This window comes from Acipenser ruthenus, chromosome 45 (genome assembly GCF_902713425.1).
Source record: "Acipenser ruthenus chromosome 45, fAciRut3.2 maternal haplotype, whole genome shotgun sequence".
Lineage (NCBI taxonomy): Eukaryota > Metazoa > Chordata > Actinopteri > Acipenseriformes > Acipenseridae > Acipenser > Acipenser ruthenus.
Window position 1 is genome coordinate 6,087,726 of NC_081233.1, and position 25,706 is coordinate 6,113,431.

A 25,706-nucleotide genomic window follows, 5' to 3' on the forward strand; every position below is an offset into this window, starting at 1 on the left:
GCTTGGGCACAGTGTTCTCAAGTGTGCTCCCAATGTGGGTTTAAACCCCCCTATCATGGCACTACAGTGGCAATGCAAAGGTTTTGTACCAAGAGGGAACGATGGCACCAGCGCAACTGAAAAGATATGATGGTACTACGGGCTCAGGACATATTAAGGGTATTGATTATTGATCACCATGTTTTTATTTTGTACATGCCTCAATGAAACATTTATTGATTGATTCATTGCCCTGGTGCTCTATTCAGAACCTCACGGAGCTAGCTACCCAGTTTCATTTAAAGGCTTCTGTTAAGAATCAACTCTTTTTTTATTTTTTTTTATTTTGGCTTTTTATAGTGTTCTCAATGAATCATTATAACCTGTCAGGTATAACTGTGATATATTATTCTATAATAGGATCCTTATTTATCAAACTTTTCATTTACAGAAATATGCTGATGCGTTTGACTTTTCACAGCTACTGCGTGCGGTATTTGTTATATTCATAATGAACACACTCATTGAAATTGCGATTCATGACTGTATGCAATTGAAAAAAATAGGAGCCAGTGTTAAAGCTCCAAAGTGTCAATCACAAATATAAAAGCTTATTAGAATAGCTTCCATTAACAATTAGGAGGGAGCAAATTAAGAAATGGAGTAGTTGGCATTAAAAAAAATAATGAATGACATTATAGTCTTCCCCCTGTGCAACCTCTACTAGGATAATAAAACTCATCTCGGCCATCAGACTCCTGATTAAGGATTTTTTTTCTTTACATTTTGACCACTTTTTTAAACTTTTAAATTTCATTCTATGCCTCAAGATGGCTTCACATGTACCCGCATGGACCTCTCAGAACTACATTTCCCTTCATCCTCCTGCTCACTGGCAAATCCATCTGTTACATATGTGAGCAGGAGGATGATGGGAAATGTAGGTCCTTATGTACTCTTTAAACCTCATGTAAGGGGACCGAACAATTCAAATATCTTCAGTGTGATAAAAAAAAAAAAAACCTGCTAGTTCCTTTTCGCAGACAGAAAGAGGTTTTAAGAAGTTGTAAATCTAATTTCAAAACCGGGACAGCACAGAGGTGTATTGCTGCGCGGCAGATGCAATTACGTTCACAGAGTTTCTAATTGCAAGAGATTTGGATTAATGGTTTGAGAGAGACTGTAGGAACGCCACAGTGCAGCAGGTAAGGGAAACCAAAAGCAATTGGAAATCCATCACGCTTATCATAGTAATCATTATAATTACTAAAGCTATTTTGCTATTCTTTCATCTATTAATGACTTCACTTGAACAGATCATCATGACGTGTTTAATAGAACCCCGACTGATTATAATGCAGCTCATGTCTGGCTCCTGTGATGATAAACGATACCACACTGGCAGGTGTAAAGAGATCAAGGGAACTAACTACTAGGATGGACAATGGACTTTCACCTTCTGAGTTGCCGACTGGTCTGCTGTGTTTGACAATGTATTAACTTGTCAGGATGAGCCATTTTGACAATCCATCCGTTGCTATGCAGCCTGCCAACATTGTGCAAGTCTACTTTGTAGTGCATTGTGAAATAGTGCTAGTAGTGACTTTTAGAAGGGATGCACAGTGACCTAACATTTTGGTCCACAGTACACATAAACAAATCATAGACGCCACAAAGGACAATCAAACCTATAAAAGCACATGCAAAGTATGCAAATCTATTTGTAAAGAAAATGAAATTGCAGATAGAGAAAATAAATATTCAAGTCTTAAGAAACCCGTCATGCAAAACTAGCAACCTTGTTTATGGTATTTGCCAAAAATGTAACAAAATAAAATATGTAGGAGAGACAGGTACAGCATTATATAAAAGAATACAGAATCACCTCTCAAACATGAGAAAAAAAGTAAATGAACCAATAGTTTAACGCTTGAACATATCATTTGTAGTTTTAGAAGAAACTAAATTAGATAACGTACAATATAGAAGAATAAAGGAAAATAAATGGATAAATAGACTCAATACCACGATGCCTGAAGGTTTAAATAGAAAGGAATAGTAGATTATTACATCATTAACTATGTAGTAAATGACATCACAAACATTGATAGATTTAAATAGAAATAAGTGAGTGCAGTTACCATGGCATCAAAAGTAGCTCTACTGTTTTCAAACATGCTTTCCCTTGACAAAGTATATATATATATATATATGACAAGGGTCTATATCATTGTATTTTGGCTAAGTGACATCCACGGACAAGTTCATTTCTGCAAATAAACCTTTAGGTCATTCTATTAAAGATGAAACAGCTTCCTTTGTAGACATGTCACTTATGTCCGTATGCAAAATTCCCATCATATAGCCCCATGTCCTTCACAAGAAACAGCGTCAGGCAAACAGCAGGTATCGTTTCCATTGACAAGCTCTTTATGTACATTAGTTAATAAAGAGGAACAGTGTCAATATTGCCCTTCCCAGTATTCACAGTAGAACATATAATACAATTCCTCCAGTTGGGTCAATATTACTGTTGCATGGTGTCAACATGCACAATAACTAGGACACTACTATATGTGTATGTTTCCCAGTAGGGAGATTGGTGTAGATATATCACAAACATTTTAAATGAACTGCAATTCCATGCGCCAGATTAGACGGACTACATTTGAAAGACTGAAACAAGGGTGACCCTATGGTGACCCACTTCATTTTGTTTGCAGTTTGGTATATCTTTCTTCTCTAATATAAATAACACAATGTTGTACTGGAGAGTTTCTGAGAAGAATGACCTAGTGGTTAGCCCTGGTCTTCACACAGAAGGATGCGTACAGTGTTATTTATTTACTCCATGTTAATTCCAGGTCTGTTCCATGTTCACATCAATGCTGTACACATGCAGTCCGCATGTGTGGCGAAGTACATCATAAAAACAGTGCTCTAATGTCACATTGGCATTTCTGATTGGCTCCAAAGAGGTTCAATCTTAAAGTCTAAACGTTAAACAGAATCTAGAATCCCTCATACCTGCAGATACGAACCGCAATCTTAAAGGAAGCTTTTTAAACTCCTTACACTTTACTTCCTACCATCCCCTGCTTCAATGTGCTGAAGATCTTTCAGTTCTTTGCTTGGTTTGAAGAGTAACAGAGCACTTGTTATGATGGGATTTTTGTTTTTCTTCAAAATCGCTCTTCCTGCAGTGATTTAGAGGACAGATCTCAAACCCACTAGAGCGGCTATTTTGAAAAGAGCTTTGAAACTTTATAAGTGTAAAAAGATGTCAGGATGTTAACAATGAAAATAAAAATGACAGGTACGTTATTTAAACAGTGGTAGCACCACGTGTAATGCTATATTTTACTCTTTAAGAGGTAAGATAATGGCTTTGAAAGCAGTCCTTTTAAGTCCTGAGCCCATATGGTATAAATACTGGGCGACACAGACAGAGAAGCCTCTAATACCTCCAGGATCATCGTGGACCATTGATGAATCAGTCTGAGGGCTCTCTCCAGGGATTCAGGTAATCCGATCAATTACCTTTCTCTCTTAATACTAGTGGCACGTATTGTATCTAAACAATCATTTAGAATATAATGTGGGTATTTGAAACTAATGAATGGTAACGTTGTTAAAATGTGAAACATGGTCTGGCCTCGTCCTTATAGGGTAACAAAGTAGTGGATTCCATGTTTACCCTTCGCCCGTAAACCTTACAATTCTGGCTTGGTGACTTTGCTGCAGTAAAGATAGTCACTGAGTAGCAGGCACACCCATCCCTTACAGCCCCACTGCCACCCTGGCTGCACATTTGACAATGTCGTTGTGGCTTCCCTAGATGTCAGAGTGACAGATGTACTGTAAAAAAAAAAAAGGGTAACCAGAATAAAGTTGTTTGCTTTGACCCCAGCTGGCAACGCTGCTCCCGTCTGACAGCCCTTTCTCCTAATGATTCTAATCCGCCTCTAGGGGTCCCCGCTCAGCAGGGGCTGCAGCAGAGGGGTCCCAGCAGGGACGGGGAGGGGGAGGCAAATTAGCATCACCATTATACATTCACTTTCTTTTATCAAAAGGCTGATCCCTGTTTAGTGTCATTGAAGGCTCCAGGAGGCAGTGTTTAAGAAGATGCTCCCAAGTAGAGAGTCCCCTCCGATGGGGAGATCAGTCCTGTGACAGTGCTTGAAGCTGCTGAGTCCCACAAGCTTGTGTAAGGAATATTATAGGCTGTTCGATACACACTGCCTGGCTACATCAGGACCTGGACCTTGATGAGACTTGGCACAGACACCGCATGGTGTTGGAAGGTCTCGAGGGATTTATTCAGGGATTCGTATTTCACACAGTGCGGAGAAGTCATTCAAGTTCATCCCAGGCTCAACTGGATTTTGGACAATCATTTTTATTTAATTTATTTTTTAACTTTAGAATTTCCCAGGATGCCATCTACAGTATACACTAGATAAGACATACAGCAATCTAGAAACATCTTTAACAGTGATAGATTGATCTCTCCTACTGTGCGTGATTTATAATGCGTTTTACAAGAGTTCAGGTTCCATTTATTACTTCCGTTAATTCCATTAATTTATTACTGCAATCTGAACATTTTGCAGAACACTAGAAGTTGAGTTAACACATTTAAAACAGCCTCAGGAGAGAGTTTCTAATAAACGCATGATGTATCTATCCACAGCATGTAACCAATCATCAACACAAAGCCTTAGAAAACTCTTGATTTATTTTACAAAGGGGACATCATCATTTTTCATTACTCAGTATGGCGAGACTTCACGTTGACGTGGCAGATGATCCAACGTCATTGTTGTGCAAGCTGGGTTAAGGACAAGCGTGCTGTAATTGTAAAACAGCTGAAAGACATCAGTCTTAGACTTGACAAGCTGTTTCTCGGAGAGAGAGAGAGAAGGATGATACATTATCAGCTGTCAGGCAAGACCTTGGTTCCTTTTTATACTTAAAATCCTTTAACTGTACCTGAAAAGTAAGGGAATTAAATGATTTGCAGCAGAACACAATAAAAAAATAGTTTTATGAGTAAAAACTGTTCATTGGAAACAGTGGTATCATTTTTTTTGATTTTGACAGACCTATCACAATGATATGAACAGACAATACACATTTGGCATATTGCACGTTTTGCATCACCCTATAGAATGAACTCATTTTGCTTCTTAAAATCCTAATGAAACCTGCTGCATAATGTTATGTTAACCTATTGAATTGCAGACCGCTTTGTGGTTTTCCAACTGACAAAAATGGAAAAATGTGACATTTCAAAATCTAACATCATTTTGTAGCTTCTTACATGATAAATAAAATATCTAAATTATGTTCATATAGTTTTTTTTATGTCTCAATTCATATTCATTCATATTACAGAATCTATAACAAGATACCATGCATAAATGACGTCTATAATAAATGACACACTGTACTGCACAGAAGAGTCATGGATCTCTTTATTAGATTATTTGATGGGGTACCGGGTATTTCAGAGAGTAACGGTATTAGGCAACAAATTATACTTTTGTTTCCCTGCTAATTCGGAATTAAAGAATATTCAAATATTCGTTTACATGAAACATAAAATATGTTTGCCCCGGTACTAATTACAGGTATAAAATAAAATAACATTGTAATGCTCTTTTTGACTGATATAGGAACTCACTTTGTCATGCAATCTAAAAGTGGCCAGGGGATTCGAGCTAGCAGTTGCCCACTGGCTTTCAGCCACACCACATGGTGCTGGACCCCTCTCCGCCAGACACCCCAATAGCGACATGGGGGCAGGGACCCTGCAGCTGCTCCTGAGCGGGATAGATGTGGATGTGTGGTTCCCTTGTGACGGCCCACCTGTGACAATTTAAACTTGACCATTCAGCTTATACAGCAAACCTTCTTCAATCATCCACTGTGGATTGCATTGTGAGGCATCCAGAAATCTATGCCTGTGTAGACTGCAGCTCTTTATCTCTGTATTAACAGTATAGTATCCAAGCTCACATAGATATTCAAACCCACTGCATCAGGTAGTAGGGAGGGTGTTTAGTTCAGTGGCTTGCACAATGAGTGAGGAAGCTTGTGTACCTGCAGCTGCAACGACAATGTACACAAACTGGTAAGCCAACCAAGCCTGCTTTCTGATGAATGGAAGAATGTACAAAACCCAGCAGTTTTATTATAAAACTGAACATGATTGTGGGACGAGCTATACCAGATTCTGCTGCTTGATTATTCCATACATAATCCATAAAGCCGAATATGATCTAATGGTATGAAAAGGGTGTTACATTTTCTTTCTCTAAATTTCCTTATGAAATCCGCAGAACTGGCTTGTTTCATAATCTCTAGTCTGATCGCAGGTGCGAAAGCAAGAGCCAAGAGCTATTGAGTCCCACGTCTGCATTAGCAGTCCTTGCAGACTTACAGTATCTCGATAATAACGTGGTGGGTTTGCAACTTGCTTGAGCTGCAGTGAAAGAGCACCCAGACCTTAGTAGAACAAACAGGCTCCTTTTTTCTTTCTTTTCTTTTCATTGCTTCCCATGAAAAGCTACAAAACCAGGGCAACCAATGTTCCTGCTATAAAGAACTAGGTCAGAGATGTCCAATGCTTGGGATGGCAAGCCTGCAGTATCTTGGTCCGTCATTTGGAGATGATGAGGGAGGAATGATGCAGAATGTGTGACTGGTTTGGTCACAGGTGGAATCTTTTTTTTTAACACTAATCAATCAGCTAGGGTTTATCTTGACACAAACATATTTCAGTGTTTTTTTTTAATATTTTAAGGCTTTTTCTGATGCTCAAAAATCAGTGATTACCTTTTATTTTTATTTATAATGTCCAACAAGTAATGACTGGTTCTTTCCAGTATTGCTAGGGTTACAGATGTCCCAGGAAAACTGCGATTGTTCCAGTTTTCAGCCTCAATTTTGTGTCCTGGTTGGAAACAGTAAGATTGTTAAATCGTCCTGGTTTTGCTATTGTATTCACACCCCCTTTCAGTCCCCTGGTTGTTGCAGCTGCGTGTATATTTGCTACCTCTTTGTCTTCTCAGCCACCATACTTTAGCTATCAGAACGTGCCTGTGGGACGCATGGCTCAACTGGGAGGCCCAATGTTCTTATGTCATACTGGACTAAAACACCTGCATGCAAACTTACAGATTACACTTAGAATGCAACCAGCTTATAAACGTCTTGTCAGAAGCTGCACCCCGAGATGGAACCATTTCATTTGAACAGTGAATAGAATATAACCTTGATGTAGGAAAATGACAAGCAGAAAAGAATGCACCCTAACCGAACAATGCGACCAATCAAAATAAAACATAAAACGTAAATCCTTCATCCTTGTAACCCGACAAGCGTCAGTAGCTATGAAAAAACAAACAAAAAAAAAAAAAACACAAAGCTGATTGTGGAATCCCTTTTAAAGTTTATACAAGGTCAAATCAGGAGCCAGAGCATGCCTTCACAACACAGCAATTAGAAGCTAGAAACTAATATTGTTGTATCCCGGAACTAGCAATAAACAAAAAGCCTTTTTCTTGACTTCTGAATCTCTCTCTGCACAGGGTATTAGTAATCAAATGTTGTATAATAATACAGTACCTGGATCATGTTTCATATTTAAAACAAGTGACACCCTTTGATCTTTTAATTGGTTCATTCTGCTAATTATCAAACTGAAAGGGGCTGTGTGGCTTTGAAGAGGAGGGGAGGCAGGGGCAGGTGGGCTGCTGATTTAACGAATTCACAGGAAACTGTTGATTCATCAGTGAAACCTTTTTATTACACAGCAATCATTTCAAGAGTTAGTTCATTATAATGTTACTCATTTCAAATGCAACCCTTACAAAACGATGTGAGTGTACAATGTAAACAAAAAGTAATCCAATTATACATTAAAGTGTAAAAAAATAAGTTTCCCATAGTTACAAATTCACTTCCACATAAACAGTCCCCACCTTTTTAATTTTTATTTCAGATTTCTTCTCATGTAGCAACATCAGGATTTAATCCTGCATTTAACCCAATCTGTAGTATTTTGTATTTCACTTACACTCATATCTAACCCTGATGTAACTATCAACACTGTTATCTGCTCTTGAACTGCCCTGATATCAAATCATACTGTGTTTTGTATTTGCTCTTATTAGGACTGAAGTCGTTGTATTTTGTATCTTGCTCTTAATTGTACTTTAATTCTTGATATGTATTTAAGTCACCCTGGGTAACGGGATCTGCTAAGAAATAAATATTATTATTATTATTATTATTATTATTATTATTATATATATATATATATATATATATATATATATATATATATATATATATATATATATATTATCATTATTAATAATAATAATAATAATAATAAATAAATAAATAAATAAATAAACAAATCTCATTACTGAACCAGCATCAATTAGGAAGAAATGCATTGCACACTCAAAGTGTTAAATTGGTAACAAACTAATCCACAGTTAATAAACCCATGGATTATTTTGACGGATTCCACACCTAGCGCTGTTTATCCCTTACATAACTACAGGAAATGAACACACTGATGTTTCTCTTTGCTATGCTTTGCAATCGGTAGCACAACATTGGGCTATGTAGATCTTTCTTGTGTATGAAAATTGATATGGCAAATGATTTCGATGCAATGTCATATTGGGGATTTTCAGTGTAATTTGTGTAAAAACAGGCAGCAACAATCCTTAAGAAATCAGACAGTGATTATTTACCTGGAGCTCTCTACTGCTCGGATCCATGGAGCCCGGGAGAGGACAGTGCAGGCTTGGTGGGATGCTGCTATCCTTGTTATATCTTTGTTAGACTCGGTCTGAATTAGCTCCCTGAATTCACCCTAGTTGAGATCTGAGACAGGGGAAGTATAGCCACTTGTGGGGTCATTTAGTATGGGGAGCACCTGATGTGTTGATACTGAGACTCAAGAGGATTTTAAAAGGTCCTGTTTCAAATCCCAGCTGGCTGTGGGTCGATGCAATCAGAGCTGGTCCTTTGAATCAAAGGGAATTTGTTCTACAATCTTAGACCACGTCTTTTAACAGTGCACTTCAGCAAAGAGCTCCTGTGCTGTACTATCACCCTGCAACACAGTCTCTGTAATCACTTTCAATCTGTGTCAACCCAGATTACCAGGCTTGGTCGTGTTCAGAGTGAAAACAATGTCAAGAAAGTGACAACTGATTAGGAAAGGCAGAGGCTTGCTTTAATTGCATCAGCTGTGGTTTATGCCTATCGTATAACCAGTCAAACTGTTAGACCATGAAACCTATCTTTATAAGGAGAACGACAGACGTTTTGTTGTAATCTTAGCCCTTGTGTAATTTGGTTGTGTACAGCAGGGTTGTTGTGGGGTTTTTTTTAGGTTTATTATTGGTTTATTAGTTAGGGAGGGGGTGGGGTTGTGGGGGTGATCAAGGATCAAGAGAAATACACTTGGTGACCTCTGAGTTCTCTGACCTTATAACCCTCAATTATCCTTTCTAGAGACCCAGCATACATTGTTTTCCTTTGAGCACTAATAACAGTTTATCAACTGAGCATTTCCAGCATCGATTCCTTATTGCCATGGATTTTGCTTTGCAAACCTCAATTAGCTGTTAACATGTACAGCTGACCCTGTCTCTAATATGTCTTTTTGTGAGCACTAGTAAGAACCATTTGTCATTTTATAGCCTTTATATACCGACCTGCATGAAAACCTGAGAATTTCAATTTCCGGTCAGTAATCTGTGATATAAAAACAATAGGCACTCATGTGTGAAAATGTTAGAACACTTTTAATTAGGCATCTTAAACAACTTCTAAAAAGTCTGGTTCATTTTACAATTTGTGGTTGTATGTTCCTTTTCTCTTACTATTTTTAATCCATTGCATGTGTGGCCTTTTAAAGTCATCAATTAAATTAGACCATCACTAATTTACCTATATTGACAATTCCCCCAGATTTTCAATTACAGTGGTTTAATTTCATATGCACACTGCTGTATGACAAGCTTTTAAACAATATGCTTTAAAATAAGAAAGTTAACTAGTATTGTTACATATCCTGTGGTTTTATCGTTATGGATAAACACTGAACATAGGAATTTGGCATCTCAAATTAGCAGTTAAAATAGTTAAAAATAAACACAGGGGACTTTAATTAGCAGTCGTGCGACAGAGAGCCCCTTTCCCGCAACAGTGTGTGCTACATATGGCAGGGGTTTACAGTCCGCAATGCATGTACATGTCCAATTTACTAAGTATCTAATTAGCTTATTTGTGAGGCTCCCTGTCAAACCCGATTTAACATTGCACATTGTTAATGCCGCATAGCCTTGGGTCAACTACCCAATGACAATAAGATTGCATTGACGATGAAAAAAAAAAAAAAAGATTATTAATATTATCATGGCAGAGTTTTCTGAAAGCATTGTCGCTTGTTCACTTGTCAAGGCTAGCTGAAGAACTATTAAATGGGGTACTGTATTAGGTGGAGATTTCCATGAAATAATTGCCTTCCAAACAATTAAGAGCTTGTGAAAAGGTGCCAGACTGCCTGTCCTGCAATGACACCCGAGCAGGAAGACCACAGGCAAACGCAGCGTGAGTTTCGAGACGCACGCTATATCATTCACCTCACCGACCAGCGTGTCTCAAAGCAGCACTAGAGGGACCATTCTATAAGAGGACTGAGAGCAGAGTTATGTGACCGATAGATACTGCCTGCGTCCACTGCGTCAGCCAGAAACATCACCACCTAGTTGAGGTTCATCACTAGCTGTGTTACCGGCCCACTGGTGTGAGTCTTGTCTTGTGGATTAATCCAGATCGCTCAATACAATCATGTTACTTAATCCTCAGCTAATGTATGATTGCACCACTCTGTCATTGTAGATATAACTTGCTGTAATCCTAACTTGCTGCATCCTAGTTCATATTGTATTCTAGTAGTATTATTGCACTTACTGTAAAGTACACTGTATTTAAATAGCAATTTTGCATTGTAACCGTGTACTGCCCTGTAATACCTGTAAGTCGCCTTGGATAAAGGCCAAATAAATAATTAAATAAATACATACAAATGAGTCAGTTGAATACTAATCTTTTATTCAACTTCAAAATCAGTTCCTAAAGTTTCAATTCCTCCTAAATCTAAATGGTTGCTGTCAGTTTTATAACATGTTTCACAGTCACTTAGTTATAAAAGCTGAACGTGCTAGAAATTCAGTCTTTTAAAAGGAGTCCTCATGAAAAAAGGTGTCTTACAAGGTCAACATCAGCAGTTCCAAACATATTGAACCACTATAAAGACACTTTTTTTGTTGTCTGTATAATTTATATATTTTATTTAACATCATACAATCAAAGAAACTACAAAAGGATATTGCAAAAGTCGACCGGAAGCCATAATAGTAGTACAGTATTTCATGGTAGATTTCGAAATGTCACATTGTTGTCCGTGTTTTGTTAGGTATATGGAAAACTACAAAGACAGTATGTAATTCAATATGTAACATCATTCAGCAGGTTCCATTAGACTTTATTAATTCTGTCGGGTGATAGAAAACATTTTAGAAAGAAATTTTAGGATATAACTAGGGGAGAAAAACTGCAGGTCCAACCAGCATGAAAAGGATTAAAACCACATTATATGAAATAACTGTGTAATTAACTACAGCAAAGTACAGAATGTGATGCGATATGTGTGCAGACATATAAAAGCCCTACATTATTTGACCTAAAAAAAAAGTAAGATCAATATAAAATGTTGCTTTATTTTCCAATGAAATCCATGCAAGTGCAAACCATGAAAAGATGAACTGGTTTATGATGGTTTTGCTGCCTGTATCCAATGAGATGCGCTTGCATGCCCTCAGACAATGCGCTTAACAGCGTATAAAGAGAGCCAGAGAACTCATGACGATGGTTGGAATATTTCAATTAAATTCAAGGACAGGAGTGTGCTGCTTGCCTATTCTAGAAGGAGCAAGCAATCAAGGTTGTTCGCTTATGTATTCATTGCGCTCATGTTCTTTTCAGTCTCCTAAACTCCACGCTGACCTTCAAATGAGACTAAAGCCGCAGCAGGTATATGGATATATATTCAATTTAAAGAAGAAAAAAAAAAGTTTAAGAAAAAAATATAATACGTGTTTGTTCTGAAATATTTTCCTTTCAGATCTTCAAGTTTACATTTCAGATTTTAATTCTGTATCTATCTATACACTCTGTATATATCCACAGATCTCCTGTTCTGCGTCCCGGCTGCACACATTTGGGACAAAATGCTAAAAAAAACTACTTGTCCTTCTTAAAAATCTACTTGAAATCCTTCTTTACAATCTGGTGATTGCATTTTTTTCCCCTGCACTACTCTCACTGAAAAACAAATACTTAAATTAATGAATACATAAACACATTGCCATGAGATTTACAGAGATTTAAAATAATAGTAAAATATTGTACAGAATCTCATATCTAAGCATTTCATTTCTATCATTATAAACATATTTGTCAATCTTCATGTTTTAATAGTTTCACAAATCGATGGATTGTGCATGTCCAATAAATAAGTAAGATCGCTTCTGTTCAAATCTAGTAAAAAAAAAAAGTTTTTAATATAGCGTTTAAAATCTAAGGGAGGGCTTAGGTCGGCCAGGGTGTCCTGTAAGCTGCCCAGAGCTGCGTGGTCCTCCGACGCTGTAGCTCTGGGCTGGCTGCATGGTGGGCCTGCAGAGTGAAAAGAAGTGGTCGGCTGACGGCACACGCTTCGGAGGACAGCGTGTGTTAGTCTTCGCCGCTCCCGAGTCAGCGCAGGGGTGGTAGCGGTGGGCTGAGCCTAAATACAACCGGGCATTTCAAATTGGGAGAAAAATGGTGCAAATCTTGTTGTCCCTGTGCAGGAGCCAGCGACCGGGCTCTCCTTGTCACAGGGTGCCTCAGAATATCACTTCCAGCTCCTCACTGAAGCACATTATTTCTTAGCACAGATTGATTAGTCTAATTCACTTTCTCCGACCCCCTCCAAAGTGACACTGAACAACTAACCAATGAGCAAGAGTGAACAACGAACACACTCCCGATCGAATTGGTTTACTTCTCAAGTACTCCCACTGTTTCAATTGATTGGGGGAGGCTAGCCGTGCGACACAAGCAGTGAATTAGCAAGCGCAGGAGATTGGACCCTGCAGTTCCAAAGCCCTCGCTGTGCACTTGAATCAAACAAAAGAGTTAAACAAAAAAGCCAAACCAAAGAAATAACACATCATCCCAAACTGGCAATCAATTTACCAGGAGTGTTCACAGTGCCTAACCCAAGTGGTCTGCCTTGTTTCTCTCTTTCAAATGTAGTCCTTCTAATAAGGCGTGTGGGATTGTAGTTTTTAATTTCTAGAAAATAGGCATATAGAAGGGGTTCTTTTGTCCTCCAAGCTCATGCCACCAAGCTCTCTAGACCTTCTCAAGTGCAGTAATGTCTTTTCCATAGCAAGACAACCACAACTGCACGTTCCAGATGAGCACTAGAGCATTCTATAGACTTCCCTGCCCTTGTATTTCACACTTTAAGCAATGTACCCAAACAATGCTATTTGCCTTCTTGGTTGAAATGTTTGTGTGATTTTATTATCCAGTTTTTTTTTTTTTTTATTACGCCTGTCTATGATGGAGTGCTCCTTAATTATCCATGATTACCCTTAAGAACTCGTGCCAAGTTTCATCAAGATACAAATGGCTGCGTGACATTCCTATAGAAGACATTCCTTCCACATCTGTCACCACAATGACAGCTACTTTCTTTCTTAACAGATGTTGCAGCTGCAGGTGGCGAGGGATGCATTCCTATTGTTGTTGCCCACGGTTACAACAAAGCTGCTACATCAGCCAGTCCCTGGTGGGATTTCCGAGTGACGTCCCCCACAGTGGTCAGCAAGGGATCTGGAATAGCCAGGCGTTCTGCTGCAGTGAGGGGCTATCATCTCTCTGCTCTAACCTCTCAAGGACAGTCAGGACCACAGGCTGAAGGCACTTCCAAGCCAGGATTAGCACAGCTTCCCTCCTCCATCACATCATCTGAAGTCCAAATGCTACTCAGTTACAGTAGCTTACAGGCACATTTTGTGTTATTATCATTATTATTTGGCAGACACCTTTACCCAAGGCGACTTACAGGTGTTACGGAGCAGTAAACGGTTACAATGCAAGCTTAATATTTAAATACAGTGTAGTTTACAGTAAGTGAAGATAATATACTACTAAAATACAATATGAACTAGGATGCAACAAGTTATATCTACAATGATATAGTAGTGTAATTGTGCAGAGATATATTGTCACAACCTGTTCTGTTTTTTATTCATCGTAAAATAGGATTACTGTAGGTTGACTGTGTTAGAAGAGAAGTACAAACCTATTGAAAATCCACCTTCTAGACTTTAATATGGTATTTTATCAATTTTACTAAATATCCCTCATATAAAGTTTGCCTTGTTAAAAGCATTGCAAAGTGTAATAAAGCTCAGTGGAAGCACGGCAGGCATGGAAATAAGACTCCCATTGCATAGCAGTTTGATCCAATCCTGGTTTTACTATGAGTTTAAAACACACCTGAGCCTGTTGCTTATACACTGTGGCTAATCAAAATCGTAGTAAAAGCTGGAATAGAGTTTTTATTTCCATTCCTGCATAAATGGGTAAGCATTGCAAAGCCCGGAGAAGTACAGTAAAGTATATTAAGAAACATGGCAAACCATGGAAAAGTGTGGTAGACGAATAGCATAGTTATGGGACAGTGCAAAAATATGGTGCAAATTAATCCTGGTGCATTTTTATAAGGGAACTTATCATGCTTCTGTATAGCAATGTAAGTTTATAAACATCGCAACCCCCATGGCTGGCATTTGGTCTCATCTTCAACCATAGGGGCTCATATACTCAGACACAAGTGCATGTGTTATATATGAAACTGAAGAAGCAAGTGCATTTTCATAGTAAACTGTACAGCTATGGCCAAAAGTTTTGCATCACCCTACAGAACTGACTAATTTTGCTTCATAAAGTCGAATGAATCCTGCCGGATAATGTTACGTTAACATATTGAATTGCATACCGCTTTGTAGTTTTCCAAAAATTGAAAAATGTGACAGTTTGAAATCGAACATGAAATACTGTACTAATGTACTATCATGGCTTCCGGTAGACTTTTGCGATATCCTTTTGTAGTTTCTTTAATAACATGATGTTAAATAAAAGATCTAAATTATGTTCATATATTTTCTTTTTTTTCTCCCAATTTGGAATAGCCAATTATTTTTAGGACAGGGGTCGCCGGTGTGCAGTGAGCCGAGAACACCCCGTCTGACCTAATGTGTGAATTAAGCAGTCGTATAGTTACACAGACAACACATGATACAAACAAAGGTGAAGTAATGTGTTTCTAGCCACTGCAGGGGGATGTATAACTCTTTAATCCCCTGTGTAGTGAGACTCTGCTATATACTGTACAGAGGTTGAGCTTGATAGTAAATCACAGCTATGTACATTGAAATTCTACTTTCTGAACTGAGCCACACTAAAAATACAAGCAATTTAGTATTGGTGATAGATTAATAACACGTCAACAAAAGGGACTAGTCTACTAATAACTTAAAAATGGAACGGGAAAAAAGAAATATGTAGGCAATTTAAAATGCGTTCTACAGTTACATGATTTTAGCTTGAGGGTCCTTATTATCAAAGCACTAAAGCTGATGCGCTCAGTCCACGCATGTTAGACGGAGAGACAAAAGCAGTATGCATTTCATCCTGTCTCTAATGAGTTATCTCAGTTTAGTAAACAAGTCGGAAAACTACAGGAATAGAAATAACTATTTTAGCCTTCGGTAGTCACGATCTGCGTTGAAGCTGAAATACCTTTTTTTTTTTTACCTCTTATGTAAAGAGGCGATGATTGTTTTGGGGATCTAAGGACGCCCCTGACCTTTCGTTCTCCTGAGCTGCTGTGGGGATCACTGTGGTGAGGGAACATAATTGAACTAAATTGGTGAGAAAAACTAAAACAATTAGCAAGTAAGAAAATAAGAAAACGAGAGGAGGCCCTTTAACTCTTGTTCAGAGTTTGTCAAGTCGGGTCTTAATGGATCCCAGTAATTCAACATCCACATCATGGCTGGGTAGCCCATTCTATACCCTCGTCCAATCTCTATGGAATTGAGAACTAGAGTTCTCTAGTGAAAGCTTATGCAGTTGAAATAGATTCGTGAGTTCTGTACAGAGATGACACGGTCATGACCCACACACTGGAGTGTCAAGACTGTATTGCTCAGGGATGCACTACGGCTGTTTGATTAGATTCTGATCTTCTCCCACACAATGTGTGTCAGTCTGCTGCTACAGCAAGCTGTAAATCATGTCAAGGGCAATTTCAATTTATTTGCAAAGCGGCATCTGTGAAGAGCCTGCCAAGCTCACTCCAGCTGATCTGTGAGAGCAATTGGCCTTACTTAAAAGGAAACAAGGCAAATTAAAAAGAGATGGCATATTATATTTAAATTACATGACCTTTTTTTTTACATCACAATTACTGCTTTCAGTAAAATAAATGATGAATAATAATTTGGCTAATGGAAATGTCAAAAGCTATTTGCTTAATTTTTTTTATATAAAGACAGTCGGTGTTTACCAACCATAACAAAAGCCTGAATAAATGTTAGTATTTATCTGGCACAAGCTGCTATTGTGAAAGTCACGTGACGTGTGATCCTCCTCATCGGCAACGACTGAACAAAGGTTTACTACAAAAACATACATATCAAGCTTATTCACAAATTTCTTTATTGATTTTAAATATTATTATGCTATTACAAAAGATTGTCCTCTTTTTTCTCTGTTCTACGTTAAATGTGACATTATAAAACATTTTTTATTTATCTTACACAACATTAGAACATAAGAAAGGTTTATTGGTGATTACTGTGCAGTCTTACCACCTCATGACTTGCTGATGAAGCTGATAAGAATATAACCCTCTTCTTTGCTTTAAATTCATTCAAAAAGCTATGCAATTTCCAAATAAGTATGTGTGGATGACCCAGGAAGCTTGCATCTCAATATGTGTTTGTTGTTGTGAATGTGTTGGCTTATTATAAAAATAAATACCAATCTGACATGTGAAATTCTGAAGTAGACGGTTCTTGAAGTTGCCACCTCCCTGTTCTCAAGTCATTTCAGCTCACGTACTTGAAGATATGATGCACCAGCACTTAGCATTCAGCACACTTCATAATCTCTCATTTACTGCCGTGCTTCAGTAGAAAATCCAATCTCTTTGCCAACAAACTTCAGTTAAATGTAGTTTGAGAAATCTGAACTTGCAGCTTGATAATAAAACTTCATTACAAACTACTTATAGAAATGTGATATTATAGATTTGAGATGGCAGAATTAGGGACAATACTAAAAAAAACATATATATATATATATATATATATATATATATATACAGTATATCTATATCTGCTATATATACCTCCTATCTATCTATGAGAGACATTGCTTATCTATCATTAATTAATTTAATAACTATTAGAAATGTATCGCACTAGAGATCACGCCTATACTTAACTATATACCCCTATATACTTAACGAAAAACTGACAAAAATTGAAGCATTTCGAAACCTGACATGAAATACTGTACTACCGTTATGGCTTCCGGTAAACTCTTGCAATATCATTTTGTACTTTAATTGATTTACATGATAAATAAAATATCTAAATTATGTTCATATCCCCTGGTGTGAGGCGTGTTCTCCTGGTATACCCTGGTGTGGGGCATGTTCTCCTGGTATACCCTGGTGTGGGGCATGTTCTCCTGGTATACCCTGGTGTGGGGCTTGTTCTCCTGGGAAGCAGGAGAAGCACGATACAGAGTTATGACATTCCCATGAAATACGGTATCTCTATAATGTAAATTTTTATAGGGTATTTAAAAAAATGTGATGGATAATTTTACATTAGTCTCTTGAACCAGCACGACACCACCTGAAAACCAGCAAACTACCAGCTTTGACCAGGACAGACCACTGCTGCCCATTGCTGAAGAAAACAGTGAAGAGTGGAGCCTTCTGTTGCTGTTCTTCAGTGTTCAGTAAATTCACTGTGTGGCAGAGAGATAGAGGGAGGGAGGGACTGATTGAACCGCCAGGATTAATGAGATAACCAGAATCAAGTCAAACACGTTGTGACAGGGAGATCGGTGCGGGAGAAATGAATGCCATGCAATTTGTTGGTCTGCAAATGACCTCTGCAAATGGGAGTGCATGCTCTGGAAAGAGACACCAGCTGGTGGTTGTCCAATCAGACGAGAGATTAGGAGGCTGGGCTGCAATCAAGCTGGGGTGGGGATCGAGGATGAGAGCTGCCGGCGACGCGTAGGGTCACGACCTCCAGTAGAAGCCCATGTGAAGGTGTTCAGCAAAGCCAAGCGACTGATGGATTTCATTAAACTGCCGGAGCTGCTCAGAGACGATGACACCTGTCATGTCAGTCACTCTTCAGATTCCCAGACACATGATGGAGCTGTGATCGCTGTCAAACTTATAGTTGCTAATGACTAGCGGGTGCAGAATGCCTCCCAGTCCTCTGTCACAGACACATCGGGGGCTGACAAAGAGTAGACGACAGCTTTTTGTTTCTTAGTTTGTAACCATAGCTGTGTAGTTCTTGTATGAATGTTTCTGTTACTAATATACCTGTTGAAGTAATTTCCTAATGTGTATGTGTAACCAGGCTCGTCTGCATTCGTGGTTTTAGAGTTTTTAACCTCATCTCATCTGACCGCCGGGAGGACAGAATCCGTGAATCACACAACACTGCCTGTTACACACTTGCCTTCGTGATGATGCACTCAGGGCTGAGAAAAGGGCTTGATGAAGAAAAGGGCTTGATGTAGTTACAGTGATTTTTTTTGTTTTTTTTTAAGCGTTCAAATGGTTTTGTAATTGAACCTTTTTTTTACAACATTCAATTTCTTACAGTAACTCTGCAATCCAGCACACTGTCTAATCCGGCACAATCTTTCCGATCACATGCAACGCTGGATTGTACAGGTTTTACTGAATTTAACTGCAATTCTGAAACCCAGGACTGGACATAGGGCTAGTGTGAGTTTCCAGCCAATAATATGTGCACTCTCTGTAAAAACATTACAAAAAATTACACAAGAGATTGAAGTTCTTACAGAAGCAAGCTAAAGTTAGTAAGGAAATATAGGACTGTTTTGTAATACCAGGCACTTATGACTCAATTTGATATTATTACATTTTCTATTACAATACCTCCCTGCATTTATCACACACTACCTGGAGAATCTTAATAGGACTTTGACAAGCGTCAAGCATCACAGGTCATGATTTCTATCAACTGATCCAGGCTTTTCAGACTTTAATGCTGAAAAGTGCTATTAAAAAATGAACGCTTTCCCTGGAGCCCATATTCATCCTTTGCATACTGAATTAATAATGTAATGTTCTCTAGGGGTTTTTTTTTTTGTAATGAATTCTATTTCTATTAAAGATAATTAAATCATTTTGCTTCATAATATGTGGTCAATCCTGCCCTGGACTGGAGGGAGCACCCTTTCTCTTAGGGGATGAAGGAGCAGTTCAGTCTCCATGCCTCAAGCCTGCCCTGGACTGGAGGGAGCACCCTTTCTCTTAGGGGGTTCAGTTTCCATCCCATACATTCTTATAATAACATGTCACAAATTCAAAAAACAAAAAGTGAAGCATTTTCCTTTTTTTATCCTCAGCATCCTGTTTGTTTCTCCATTCCCAATGAGCAACCATCTGTGCCTGAATGAGCTGAAGGGCGTTTGCTCTCCCCACTCAAACAAGCCTTTCCACTCAATGCCAGGAAATAGGCGTGTTTTGTATGTGACTACCTGGGTCCCAGATGTTTATTCAATAGGAGAGTTTTTCTACCAAATGCGTATGCTGAGAATAAATAGTCTTTCCATTGTGCTGCTGTTGTCATACTGACAACGCTAAAACAAAACCAACACGAGATTCTAAAGAGGATTTCAAAATAACCATTGCAGTACTCTTGTTCTACCATGAGCAAGAATGGCTACAGTGGCTTACAGCATGAGAGAACTTCCTGAAGGCTTGTAGAGTATTCAATTTATATAAAAAGTACAATACATGGAGGAGATATATGTGGTTAAAAATGATTTCACTTTTAATATTCATTTTAGTTATGGGTGGTTCACTCCATGGAATGTAGATTTGACCAAAGGTAAACTCATTATATATATATATTTTTTTTGTAATAGCTTACTTTTTTTAAAAAACAAAAATTGATTTAAAAGCAATTCCCTTTGCCAGAGAATGTCTTAGACTTATGCCAAGACTCCACTAGGTCCATTTGTCACATTTTAAAAAAGGATTATGGCTAATGGTTAGGGTGACCAGATTTTCAAAGCTCAAAACCAGGACACATTGTCAAATGATTGATAAGACTAATTAAACCATTTAAATATAGATTATTCAAATAGCCATCCTCTCAGTATTATCATTTTAAGCAGATAGTTAATTTCAGTTCACTCCCAGGTGTATAATTTGTGACTAATTAGTTGAATTTGCCATATTGTGTTATATATCTATTGCTACTTTTTTATTGAGTTTATTATTAATAATAATGAATTCTGTAGGTTGTCATTACGTTTTGGCATTTTTCTTTGTTTCTTTTACCCATCAGGACGGCTCTATTTATTGATGTGGTTTAACCTGGTGGATATGGATGCTTACAACCTCTCGCTGCTCTGCCTTGCCTAGTGTCTGGGCTAAATCCGGCCAGAACTGAACAGCTACAGAACTACCCTATTACACAATTGTAGATTCACATTGAGTATAAACTAAACGAAAACGCATGCCACACTGCGGAATAAGCATGTATGCCTGTGTTAATCACTTTAGAAAAATAATGTTCTTGATCACCCTAGTATCTTTTTTATTTAGTTTTTACTGCAGGTGCCAGTGCAGAGTGTGACGCACTACAGGAAGTGGCTGAAAACCGGGACATTTTTAAGATTGAGAAAAAAGCTAAAGAATATTTTTTATATCGTCTCGCGGTAAAATGACATCAGAGGAGGGAACAAGTGGATTCGATAGCTGGCCCTTCAAAGAATATTTCCAGCTGCAGACTGGCGAAACCGAGAAAAAAAAAATCTGTCTGATCTGGCTTTGCATGGCTTCCATCATATACAGGTTACAGGTTACAGTTTTGTTCAATGGCTTTCAGCACCCCCACTTTAAAAATGGTTCCAGTGCCACTGGCAGTAAATAAACAAGAGAAATGAGGAAAAACAAGCAGCTTAGCTCAGGATCAAACCCCCGGGAGCACTCCTCAAGACTAATTTCAGGATGGAGGAAATGTTAAGAGGCAGGACAATAATGAACACTCCCCCCAGCACAATTCTGCGGTAATCGCTTTTGTCCTTTATCAAGAAAAGAAATAAAAAAAAGGGAACACTTTCCTTGAGGCTGACAACATGAGGGCTGTTAGTCAACTCAATTCAGACGCAATCAAAGGTTTTCATATCCGGATAAAACAAGTGAGAACTCACAGATAATAATCAAACCAAGAGGGTTTCTAAAAAGGAAAGAAGATGAGGACTTTAACTTTTAACTTTATATGTTAGTTTAGTACAGTATGCACCCAGCATGTGAATTATATATGATTTTGATTTCTGTGCTTTAAAGTTTATGCCTTCATCCAAAAAGACTAACAATAACAGAGAATACTTTAAGGGATGCTAATGGACTTTTAATATAGGTCCGCTACTTGCGTGAAATACTGTTGAGTTTCTGTAACACACAGCTCATGTATGCCATCCAACTACTAAATTGCAAAACCTAATAGACAATTGACTCACCAAACCCACGGAAAGACCACAGTTAGTTTTACAAATGAAAAGCAGCGTTAGAGGTTTTTAATCGACCACAGTGTGACGAATAGAGCTAATTAAAGACTCCATACTTCTTTATGGCAAAAATAACTGAGGCAAGTCTCCATTAAACATTATAAACATGCACGCCTAGCACTGAAATACCAGATAAAATCGAACAGATCACTTTTACATGGCATCCTTTTATTACTATACAACCAAGTTATACTTCAGTGTGAAGGGCCAAGTCAATGCTGTAAGAAATAATTAAATAAGTTACATTGCCTGTTGCTATGGCTACTTGCTCTATACCACAGAGAACAGGGGAAATTTCATTCACAGGGGTCAGATTGCTTTTGATATCCAAGACTGGGTACCTCTGTTCATTTCTATCCTTGGTCAATGTTCTCATCTGTGCAGTTTTGACACGTTAAATTAAACATGCGTTTTATATAAAACCTGATATCTGGTACTACAGTAACTTAAAGAAATACCAGGATTACCTGTAGTATGGTTTCTTTGTAGGATAATGAATTCCACACACCTTCAGCAGTGTGCAAATGTATTTGAACACTTCAAGATTTTTCATTTATATCCTTATTCCTACCTGCATGAAAACCTCTGGGTGTGAGAATATCAATAGCAATGGGGTGTTCTAATACAGAAGCAATGGGGTGTTCTAATACAGAAGCAATGGGGTGTTCTAATACAGAAGCAACGGGGTGTTCTAATACAGAAGCAATGGGGTGTTCTAATATAGAAGCAATGGGGTGTTCTGATACAGAAGCAATGGGGTGTTCTAATATAGAAGCAATGGGGTGTTCTGATATAGAAGCAATGGGGTGTTCTAATACAGAAGCAATGGTGTGCTCTGATACAGAAGCAATGAGGTGTTCTAATACAGAAGCAATGGGGTGTTCTAATACATGTCCCACTGCTGTATATCCCACGCTCCTTCTCCCCTGTCTTATTTTTGAAATTTGGACAATGATACTGAAATGACGTGGGGTTTTATGGAGGAGGGACATTGACTTTGGTGCCAAAAGGGATTATCTCACAATGATCTCTGGGTAAGAGATGGGGTTGTCTCCTGACCCAAGCAACATGGAGACCAGGCGTTTACGTTGTGTGTGGAGTCACGAATCTCTGTTTCCAAGACATGCTGTCAGATAGCGCTACACTTTTTTCTCGTTTCACCTCTTCACCCCTTCAACGATGTCTTTCCTGCCAAAACAAAAGAACTGAAGTTTGTCATTATCAACATATGATTGTATGCACACTCCATTCATTGATGGGTTCTTAATTCAAGTTGCAAATTATATCCTTTTAAATGAACCTAAGTTGTTGCTTTCTTTTATTGATTGAAACTGTAATTTGAATAATTTAGGTAAGATTACTCATTGTCCAAAATTATCTCAAGGAAGGGCCTATGAACCTATGTATCATGTTTTATATTTCTAGAACATGTGATTCTTTCAAAACTGCACATTTGAGATCTACGTAAGAAATGGAAGTGTAAAACGAGTATGATTTATGGAATTACTTTATTAGCTACAATTACTTTATCCACGTGAATCCCTTGTGCCATGCACTCAATTAGTCCAGAGCAGCATCCCCTAATTAGCTCACAGCAATGAGGTGTCAAGTGTTAAACGAAGGAGAAAGAATTGTGTACGCTTATAGCTGTAAAACGGGACCCAGAGCACAATTAAAGCCCATTGAAATACCAATTCCCCTGGCCCTCTGCAGTGCTGTGAAATGATTTCTCAGTAAGCTAATCTTCTTCTCTTCTCTCTCCAGACTTCTTGATCCGCTGTTCCCAGGTGTTCAGTGAGAGCCAGCCACAGACGGTCCTCTAGCGGGTGACGGTGTGGAGGCTGTTCTTTGTCTCGCGTTCTGATGCTGCGAGGAGCAGGAAGCTGGCATCATGTGGGCACATTGAATGGAGACACACACAGCGTGGGCTGCAAGAGTCACATCTCTCAGAAGTCTATGGAAATGCAACTGTATAAACACGGTATATTTTTGTATGCACAATCTAAATTGAATATCCTGATTTCTCTTTCTTTCTCTACTTACCAGACTTAACTAGTGTCTCTGTTCACTTGTAACCCTGTTTCATGCATCCATTACTGAAAAAAATAAACATTTGAAGTAGTTTTGGTCGCATAAATAAACATATTCTTCATTGAAACATGCTTTTCAATTCTTTTCGATTGGTTTTATATGGTAAAACAATTGCATCTTCCTATGAGGTCATCATGCAACAAATGAGGTAACACACTATTTCCTAGCTTCGGATTATAATTCTTGTTTAAGAAAATCAGTATTTTAGTGGTGTTCCGGTACCTTCAGATATAGGACTACACCATTTGACTTTATGAAGCGCGGTTAGTTAATTCTATAGGGTGATGCAATACTTTGGGCCATCGCTCTAGATAACACACACTGTCCTACCACGGCATTTGTTGTGTGTTCAAAATCTCCCTTTAAAAAGTGGCAATCCATCATACAATGTACATAAATATATACAGAACTAATAGAGCATTGTTTTCAACAGAGTATTTATAAATCATACAGTAGCGCTTCTACAAATATGCATTACCTCTCACTCAAGCCTCTTATCAAAAAGCAATCTGGCTCTTTTATCTTCTTAAGCCTCGGAAATTGATTCAGGCACTCAAAGGTGAGGCACTATGTAAATAAACATTGCATTGATGCATTGATGCATGTGTGTGTGTGTGTGTGCCCACAGTGTAATGAAGGCTTGGTTAGCGAGTGCTTTCAACATTTTGGTTATGCCAAGCCACATCACTCAAGATTACTTAAAAGAATGATTTGAATTGAACACTAAAAGATTGTCTCCGCCCAAATAATTGTAAGTAACTGAAAGTAATTACTAATATAAGTAATCCAATTACTTGGTGATTTCCACGAAGTTCCGCAATTCAGGAATTTTGTAGATGAAAGTATTTTGTTTTATTATTTTAAATAAGTTGTCTGTCCAGAACCATGCAAGAAATCAGGGTTTAATATCTTCAATCCTACCCTCTGTTTTGTAGTTAGTGTTATCAGTGTATAACTATACAAGGCATAACTATATGAATGGCTCCCAACTGTATCGCAGTCTGGAGGTGTACTGTGTTATAGAGACTTATTGTATCCATAGAAGCCAATGTCTTTGGGAAAGTGTCAGACACGGATTTGAAAATACCATTGCAGGCACCATCAGGGGGTGGACTGCTTCAGCAATCAGTGTGCCACAGAGGTCAAGTCTTACAAGCAACTGACTTCAAAGAATGAAAACCACACTCGTTAACTGAGGGCCACACAGTGTGTATGACAATCGACCGATCGCCGGATTGGTCAATGCAGAATGCAATTAGCCTAGACAGGTGCATTATGGGATGTCCCCAAGCTGGAGGACACAGAGACACACCAGCGTGGATTCCAAGCTTTACCTTCGTCATCTTGTTTTCTGTAGGAAAACAGACATTATACGAGTTCATAATTACTGAATGTTGGCCCAATTTGATTTCAGTCGTGACACAGGATAAGATAATGCAATAAAAAGAGGTACCTGCGCACAGGAGGGTTACAGCAAGTGCAGTATCTGCATTGCCTTGAACACAGAAGGAAATATGGTTTAAAGAACAGTGATTTCTGGTCTATACATTTCCACACACCTATTTTAATGCTATCCTAATGCACAGCAGGGTCTAAACACTGCCACATGTTTAGAT

General features: G+C 38.3%; 1 long non-coding RNA gene across 1 annotated transcript in view; it reads left to right on the forward strand.

The window, feature by feature from the left end:
• LOC131720883 (uncharacterized) overlaps window positions 1–15,169 on the forward strand; it is a 24,024-nt gene extending 8,855 nt beyond the window's left edge. Inside the window, exon 3 of the long non-coding RNA XR_009319753.1 lies at window positions 13,828–15,169. This is a non-coding gene — a long non-coding RNA (uncharacterized LOC131720883). The remainder of the gene's footprint in view (window positions 1–13,827) is intronic.
• Window positions 15,170–25,706: the final 10,537 nt, after the last annotated feature.